This window comes from Watersipora subatra, chromosome 4 (genome assembly GCF_963576615.1).
Source record: "Watersipora subatra chromosome 4, tzWatSuba1.1, whole genome shotgun sequence".
Lineage (NCBI taxonomy): Eukaryota > Metazoa > Bryozoa > Gymnolaemata > Cheilostomatida > Watersiporidae > Watersipora > Watersipora subatra.
The window spans coordinates 46,724,871-46,733,370 of record NC_088711.1 but is presented as its reverse complement, the minus strand read 5'-3'; the positions used below and the strand labels follow the sequence as shown (position 1 = coordinate 46,733,370).

Below are 8,500 nucleotides of genomic sequence, written 5' to 3'. Positions count from 1 at the left end.
TGATACTAAACCTAAATATTAGAGCTCAGACATATAAAAGAACTTCAACTCTAGCCATTGAATGACTTTTTTAGGAAATTTAGGCGGTAGTTCAGTAAATGAGTCTGAATAAAGCTGGATCATTTGGACATGTCTTGATGCAAAACACAAAATGAAGCGCTATCTTCTCTTTTTATTTAATCATTACCAAAAGGAGCAAATAATTCATTACATGGTATCTCACAGTAGTTCACTCATCCAGCCCAAGTCTGTAGACAAACCAGTGAATGTAGACAAACCAATGCATTTGATGCATAACATCAAATAAGGAGCACACTCCTTATTTGATATTATGCATTTACCTTACTGCAGAAGCCCAATTTAGCATCATGGAGTCTGGCTTAAATAAGATAACTTAATTTACTAATACTTGTATTAAAGGTTGACTTGCAACAAAATTCATGTTACAGTTACTTGGTATCAAAAAATTCACCATGTCTTACTCCGCTGTGTTGTAGGTACAAAATATGTGGAAATGCGATTACAAGCTCTTAAAAGCTCAAAAACGCGAACAGTTAATCACAGCCATCACAAAAACGCCATAGATTGGAATCTCTTTATTTTGACGATGTACTCAAATATCGTGGTTGTTGTTTATACACGTGATGTTATCATGTGGAATTAAAGGCCAATAAAAGACTCAATATAAAAAGTTTTGTAGCACTAGTTTATGACAAACACTTCGGGTTCTACTGAAAATCCCTTATCAAATAACAATGCTCGCTACTTTACAGTTTCGTTTCAGCTTGGTCTAATCATCTAGTCGTAATCTGATCATGTCACCAGTATTTTCTGCCAAATGACGCAAACAATTTCTGCAGCATTTTTCGATAATCACAGGTGACCAACAGGCTCTTCATGTCTATCATAGGATGATATGCACTCCTTCAAGCTACAGTTAAAAAATTAAACAAATTTTTTCGGTAGGTTTTGAGATATCAGTGCTCAAAGTGACAGCATTGCATTGATAATGAAATAGATGCGTAAGGACAATAGACATGGTTTTATTGAATGCGTGAAGTATATTCGTGAAAATAATTCGTTAAATGAGGTTGCGTGAAAGGGTAAACAGAAGCCATTGTGTTCAACTACATGTCCCATTTGAGCCACTTTGGAGAGGGATTCCAATCTACGGCGTTTTCGTGATAGCTGCAATTAACTGTTAGTTTTTGAGCTTTTAAGAGCTTTTCATCACATTTCCACATATTTTGCACCTACCACACTGCAGAGTAAAGGTCCGGCCACACGTAACGAATTATTCGTTCAATCTGACCGAATCCACGAATTTCACAGAATTCACAGATTTATTCTGCCGAATATCATAGATTCGTCTGAGCTGTGCATGCACACCGAATTCGTTAACGAAACGCGTTTAATTGGCTAACCACTTGTTTTTAGCGAGCACGATTCTAGTAGCTTTGACAAGTGGTATAGTCCAAGACACGTACGACGACACACAATAAAAGTACCACCGCGAAATGACTTGATACATACGATGCAACTGTCAATATGCGCTAGAGATAGCGACTGTTTTTGCGACCGAGCTTTTGTTGCATAAAATAAATTATTATTATTGAAAAAGAAATAATTCATAGTTTTTAAAACATCTAAAATAAAATTCTGGATACACGATGAGAAGTTCCTGTCATGGTGAACCAACGAGAAAGAACCAACAATAGCGCACATAGGCCGTTGCATCGTATGTATCAAGTCATATCGCGGTGATACTTTTATTGTGGGTCGTCGTACGTGTCTTGGACTATACCACTTGTCAAAGCTACTAGAACCGTGCTCGCTAAAAACAATTGGTTAGCCAATTAAAAACGTTTCGTTAACGAATTCGGTGTGCATGCACAGCTCAGACGAATCTATGATATTCGGCAGAATAAATCTGTGAATTCTGTGAAATTCGTGGATTCGGTCAGAATAAACGAATAATTCGTTACGTGTGGCCGGACCTTAAGACATGGTGAATCTTTTGATTCCAAATAACTTTGGAAGTAACGTTGCAATAATAACAATAATAATAATAACGTTGCAAGTCAACCTTTAAGTTTAAAAAGGAGAATTGTCGTTCATTTTCATTCTAATTCGAATTAATTTCTGTAACCATTTTATTGTTAAGGTCAAACACAAAGCATTTGTTTTTGCAAACTCAAAAATAATTTTCTAAATGGTGCAGCTGCAAGGTTTATTTTCTTGCTAATACAAGTGAACAAATAGATATAGTTGGATTCAACACTCCGGAAAGCTGATGTTCAACAAGGGACATTCCGCTGAGACTGCACCGGTCATGTTTGCCTAACAACTTTTCACGATGCTTTGTAAGTACTCATTAATGTTAAATAAATCCTTGCTAATTTATGATAGTTTATAGAATCATCCAATAATAAGCATCTTTAGAAATATATTCTCATTTTTAAAGGTTGACTTGCAACAAAATTCACATTACAGTTATTTGGTATCAAAAGATTCACCGTGTCTTACTATGTTGTGTTGTAAGTGCTAAATATGTGGAAATGTGATTACAAGCTCTTAAAAGCTCAAAAACGAAAAGCCGCCGTAGATTGGAATCTCTATATTTCGATGACGTAACCACGGAATTTGGTTATCGTCTTGTCACGTATGTTCTCACGTGAATTGAAAGGCCAATACAAAGCTCAATATAAAACTTATCGTAGTACTAGTTTATGACCAACACTTCGGGTTTTACCGAAAACCCCAAATCGAATATAGATGCTCGCTACTTTACAGTTTTGTTTCGATTTGGTCTAATCGGCAAGTCGTAATCTGATCATGTGACCCAATACCTCGTGAATAATTTCTGCAGCACTTTTCGATTATGACAAGTGGCCAACAGGCTCGTCATGATTATCAGACAATGATATGTACTCCTTCAAGCTAAGATTAAAAATTAAACAATTTTTTACGGTAAGATATAAAATACCAGTGCTAAAAGTGACAGCATTACAATGACGATAAAACAACCGCGTAAGAACAATAAACATAGTTTTATCGAATGCGTAAAGTATATTTGTAAAAATATTTCAACAAATAAGTTTGCAAGAAAGTGTAAACAGAAACCATCTCTCACAACTACATCACATTTGAGCCGTTTTGGAAAGGGAATCTAAACTACGGCGGTCTCGTGTGGCTGCGATTTTCTGTTCATTTTTGAGCTTTTAAGAGCTTGTAATCACCTTCCCACATAGTTTGCACCTACAACACAACAGGGTAAGACATGGTGAATCTTTTCATATCAAATAACGGTAATGTGAATTTTGTTGCAAGTCAACCTTTCACACTATCTATTCAGTGCCTTTGCAAGTCATGTAGGTATGGACTTGCTTTAAATAATAGGCATATATTAGAGTAATAAACTATAATCATCATTTCTTTAATATGAGCAATAATTACTATCTTAACTGTGGAAATCCATGACCATTGTTTAACCATTCTCATGGCTGATGTTATTAATCTAGTCAATCACTACGATTGACTAGCACAAAAAAGGGGCATGGCCTAAACACTCCTTGTTGGCACCGGAAATGCTCGTGCTGTTGAAGGTACTGTTGTCATTTAGGGGGAGATAACTCTATGGTTGTACCAGCCTATTTAACACATCTGGTGTTCCCCACTATAGGTCAGGTTTTCTGCAATTAAAAAACTGGGTGCTTTGTGTGAAGTTTCTGGTGACACATTTGCTCTGTTCACAAAGTGGGAGTCAGTCATGAGAAGCTTTGAACCTACTCTTAAGAATAACCATGTACGTACTTTGATAGTCTCTAAATGCATGGAGAACATTGATCTGCCATGTGAACTGCCCACTTGTCATCCTATGTTACAGAAACTAGTGAGAAAGTTTGTAAATGTTAGACTTCATATTTTATGTAACAAAATACCTCTACCTCACAGTCAGTTCCGCTAAATAGCAAAAGCATGGTCATGCAAACATTAGCTCAGAATATTCATCATTAAGTGTCATTCTGTATTTTTACTATGCTCATTGTCGTTGACCACTATAATATGTATATATGTTATAACCATGTATAGATCAGCCATTGCACACAAAATACATGCTTGTGTACCTTACTATAGTACTAGTACAGCTTAGCTTCTTTGACTTGCTTATTCAAAGTTAATAATCTTTATTGCAACATTACTATGAAAGATTTCCTATGTAATATGCTATGCCCATTTAGTATTCAGTTTTTATTATGAAAAGTTGTTCAATTTTTATGTTGTACTTCACACTTCTTGCACGTTTAGTTAAAATCATTGTCCATAATAAATTTGCGGTTGTCCATTCATTTGCAAGAAACCAGCCTGTTTATAATTTTTAAGAACCAAAAATTTGGCAAGTTATGTTATTATAAATATAATTATCAATGTGAATCCATTAAATTGTTTGTTTGGGGGCCTAAAGTTTTGAAATTGCGAGTAAAGACATTTTAGCTAAGACATTCTAGCACATATAATAGGAGTTATTTACTATGAAATAGCAGAAAAGTAGTAAATAGGGCGTTGTCACATTTATAATTGCAGTATGCGTTAAAAGAAAACCTAAGCTTTCTCTTGGTATATTTAATACTGATCTAAGGTTACCCAAAGTAGTTAACAACCACAAAGCAGGTAAGAGCAGTCCATTGTAATTATATATAAAAGTAGGCGTGGCCAATGTTTGTTTGGAACTTTCGATGCGTTTGTATAGGCGCTGTTGGTGGCATAACTTTCCCTATACAACCCTGGTCATATACCCTTACGATCATTGAACTTAAAACCCCTGGAATGGCAAGAGGTCACTCGCGAGTACGGAAATCCGGTCGACGCCATTATCAGTTAATGTTCAAGTTAATTTCATTGCGTTCAATGTGAGAAAGAAATCTAATTTCAGATTTAACAGCTATGGAAGGTCACGAATACACCGCTCAATCAAAGGAACAGACTACTGAGATTGCTACTAATAATTTATGTACGAGAGATAAGGGTGTAGGTGCACAGTGCTATTGTTATTCCATGAACTGCAAAAACCGCATAATGGACTTTTAAAGGAAAAGGCATGACATTTCACAAGTGAGTCACTTCTACTACTAGTTCTATTACTATTGCTCAAGTCTACGACTACTAATAGTTGTGCTACTACTAGTTAGTACTGCTACTAGTTAGTTCTACTACACTAGTCACCGGGTGAGTGAGAGTCGATCAGTGTCACTACTGATTGTACGAGTTTGACTGTATTTTGTCGGTGACTAGATAAATTTATAAGCTAGTGAGTGAAATGCTCTTCCTTCAGAATGAAGGTTTTTTATTATTTAAATTTTGATTTTTTTTATATTAATATTTTGGAACTACAACCCATTAGGTTATTTCTAAATATTTATATTTGAAGGAAGTGTTTGTCGTGCTTATAATATTATTTATTGTTGTACCTAGATCTAGCTAGCAGTAAGGAGATAAGAGTAATAATACTATTGTAATTACTACTGTTGCTAACTAACTACAGTTTCATTTTAATTTTTAGATTTCCAAACAAAGCAACTGAGAACTCTCGTTATTTACAATGGTATCGCAACCGCAGAAGAGTGAATAAGCCTGATCCTTGAGCACTTATCTGCAACGAACATTTCAATGATCTATGTTTTGACAGCAGGTTAAAACGTTCGACTGAAGCCATTTAAAGGTAATATTTTTCAATGTTGAATGATACTTTTCAATGATTGAATTTAAAACCATATTGTCAAGCACAGTGCTGCAAGGTTGCTCAACTTAAAGTAGCCATACATATTTGAAAGAAATTTAGAAACCTCAAACAGCACCCAAAACAGTGACAGCTGCCACAGCAATTGCCTATGAATATGTCTGCAGCTTAGCAGTTGTGTGATCTGTTCTCTGTGATTCTTCATCTTCGTTTCTGGGATTTAATGTCCAACGCATAAATTATGCTGTCCTTTTTATCAAATGTTAACTGTGTAAACGTTTTTTCATTTCCTAGTTGTTGCAATAAAACTACATAATACTCCTGCAAATCATAAATTCCAAATTGATAGCAATAACTTTCAATTTAGAACACAAAACATCTTTTTGGAACAAAAAAAATCAAAAAAATCGATTTAAATAAAAAATCAAATAAAACAATAGAAATCGATCTTTTTGATTTAAAAAAAATCATCGATTTTTAACAACCCTGCCTACAACACAACAGGGTAAGACATGGTGAATCTTTTCATATCAAATAACGGTAATGTGAATTTTAGTTGCAAGTCAACCATTAAGCTTTATGCCTAAGATGGGTGTGAATGACTTCCAGTGAAAATTGCTACATTTTCATTTTACATAGCGATATGGTAGCATTTTGAGCTGTTTTATTTTCATTTATTTTATTAGTTGTATTGTTGTTTATTAAGGGTACTATGTTTATGTGAATAAGACATTCATTTTTGTTGATTTTATGTAATTGTTATAATTGATGCTTTTGTTTAGGGGGTTGGAATAATAATCCTACTGTTACTCAGTTTAAGGCTACCTTCACAAACTTATCATCAAATGTGGTGCAGAATCAGATGCTAGTAAGACAGGTAATGTTACTGCTCAAAACGAGATTCTCATCATACAGGCTACTCCAGAAGTTGATCAGTTTGTGGAACTCAATGATTTCAGATGTCAAATTTCTGTTATAGGTAACAGTATAGTCTATATAGCTGGCTACATTGTGCAAAAGCTAACTAAAGTGCTGTCGTGACATTGGCCGTCAGTCGCTGGTTACGGACTAAGTCAAATATCCAGTACCGACATCTCTATACTCTACTCAAGCTACAAAACAATGGAGGACTGGTGCTTCCATCAGACGATGTCATCAGGATCCTGCTAGTTGCAGATCAATACTTTCGTATTCATACAAAGCCAGATCCACTCCATTGTGTGGTGTATTTTATCAATAGTGTAAGGTCTAGTGATGTGTTATGCTTTGGGAAACACCTTACGGATATGGCAGATGGCATATCCAACCACTGCGTCATTGTCAAAAACCTTATTGAGTCGTTTTATGATCTCCGACAGCATCATTATGCTAAAATCCTACACTCAAACTGCAAGGTGCATCTTTGTGGCATACAATACTAAAGTAGTACTTTTTAAAGGCCAGTAACAATATAATCACTGTAATATTCATCTGCAGCTGTTGTTGTGCTGTTATTCCTAATCTAATTTAGTTCTAAGAAACTGATGCACCTTGGCTCAATATCCACTTTTATACAAATCTCCTTTTACACAGTTTCTGTAACGTGTATGTATAAGTTTAATCATCTGATTACACTAATTCCTGCATTTCCTTGTTTGCATTATTTTGATTATTCTCTATTACAACGGTTTTTAATTTCCGTTTAGTTGTTGCAGTAGTTCATTTCATCTTTTACAGATACTGTATTATACATATCATGCATTCATAAGCTATTATCACTTAAATCTTGAAAACAGTTTCTGTTTTGGCAGCATACCTCTGTGTTGTTTTTATCGAAATACTTCATGTGCCAAGTTTTTCCATATGCATTTATGCATATGTAATATAAATTTTAATATAATGGAACAGTTGTTATTTGCCTGAATATATCATTTGCTGGGTTTATGCATTTGTAATACAACAGTTTGTATGAGTAACATGGTCCACGCAAAATCTATTATACATCTACTTATCACTTGATATATCCTACTCCATATGTTATAAATAGGTTTTCTTCTGTCAGGGCACTCTAAACGTTGTGTAGGAGTAGCTTTCAGTAACACCCAGCTGGAAAATAACTATTCAATATGTACATTTCTGTCATTTTTCACCGTTTGTTTACAAACGGAACTAGCATTCGATTAGCTCTCCAATATGGCGCATACGTTTACGTATTATTATCAATGTAAAAGTCACGTGATTGCCATTCCAGGGGTTTTAAGTTCAATGCTTACGATGGTTGCGGGCTGCGTAAAGCTACATATACGGCTCTGGCTGAGCCAATAGAACACGTTTTTGTATCTCAGTTTACGTAAAATCTAGTTCCATCCATAGACCTATTGACTGTTATACTATTAACTATCAGTATAGTTAATAGGTCTTTGTTCGCATCAGTAAAGCCGCGCGGCCGCAAGATACTGTATAACTATGCGATATGAGAAAAATATTCTTTCCATCAGAAAAGTCCCGAAACAACTCGCTTTGTTCTTACTCACTTCCTTCTTGCGTGTTTCATTATCGCCTTCGCATTGATTCTTCGCGATGATCAGAAGCGTTACAGCTACGTAGGTTTCACAGATTGAACAAATCTGGTATTATTTATTTGGCAATAGTTGTGCCGATCAGTATTTATTTTTGACAGTAATAACAATAATACTGCTGTGAGCTATAGTAGTAACGCGTCTGACACAAAACGTGTTCAAATTGTCCCCCACGATAGCGCGAAGAGGACAAAAACTGTCCGAA

General features: G+C 35.2%; 1 long non-coding RNA gene across 1 annotated transcript; it reads left to right on the top strand.

Moving 5' to 3' along the window:
- Positions 1 to 5,077: 5,077 nt before the first annotated feature.
- Positions 5,078 to 7,692, top strand: LOC137393710 (uncharacterized). The gene is made up of 3 exons (XR_010978318.1): positions 5,078 to 5,112; positions 5,561 to 5,719; positions 6,520 to 7,692. It is a non-coding gene; the product is annotated as an uncharacterized lncRNA (long non-coding RNA).
- Positions 7,693 to 8,500: the final 808 nt, after the last annotated feature.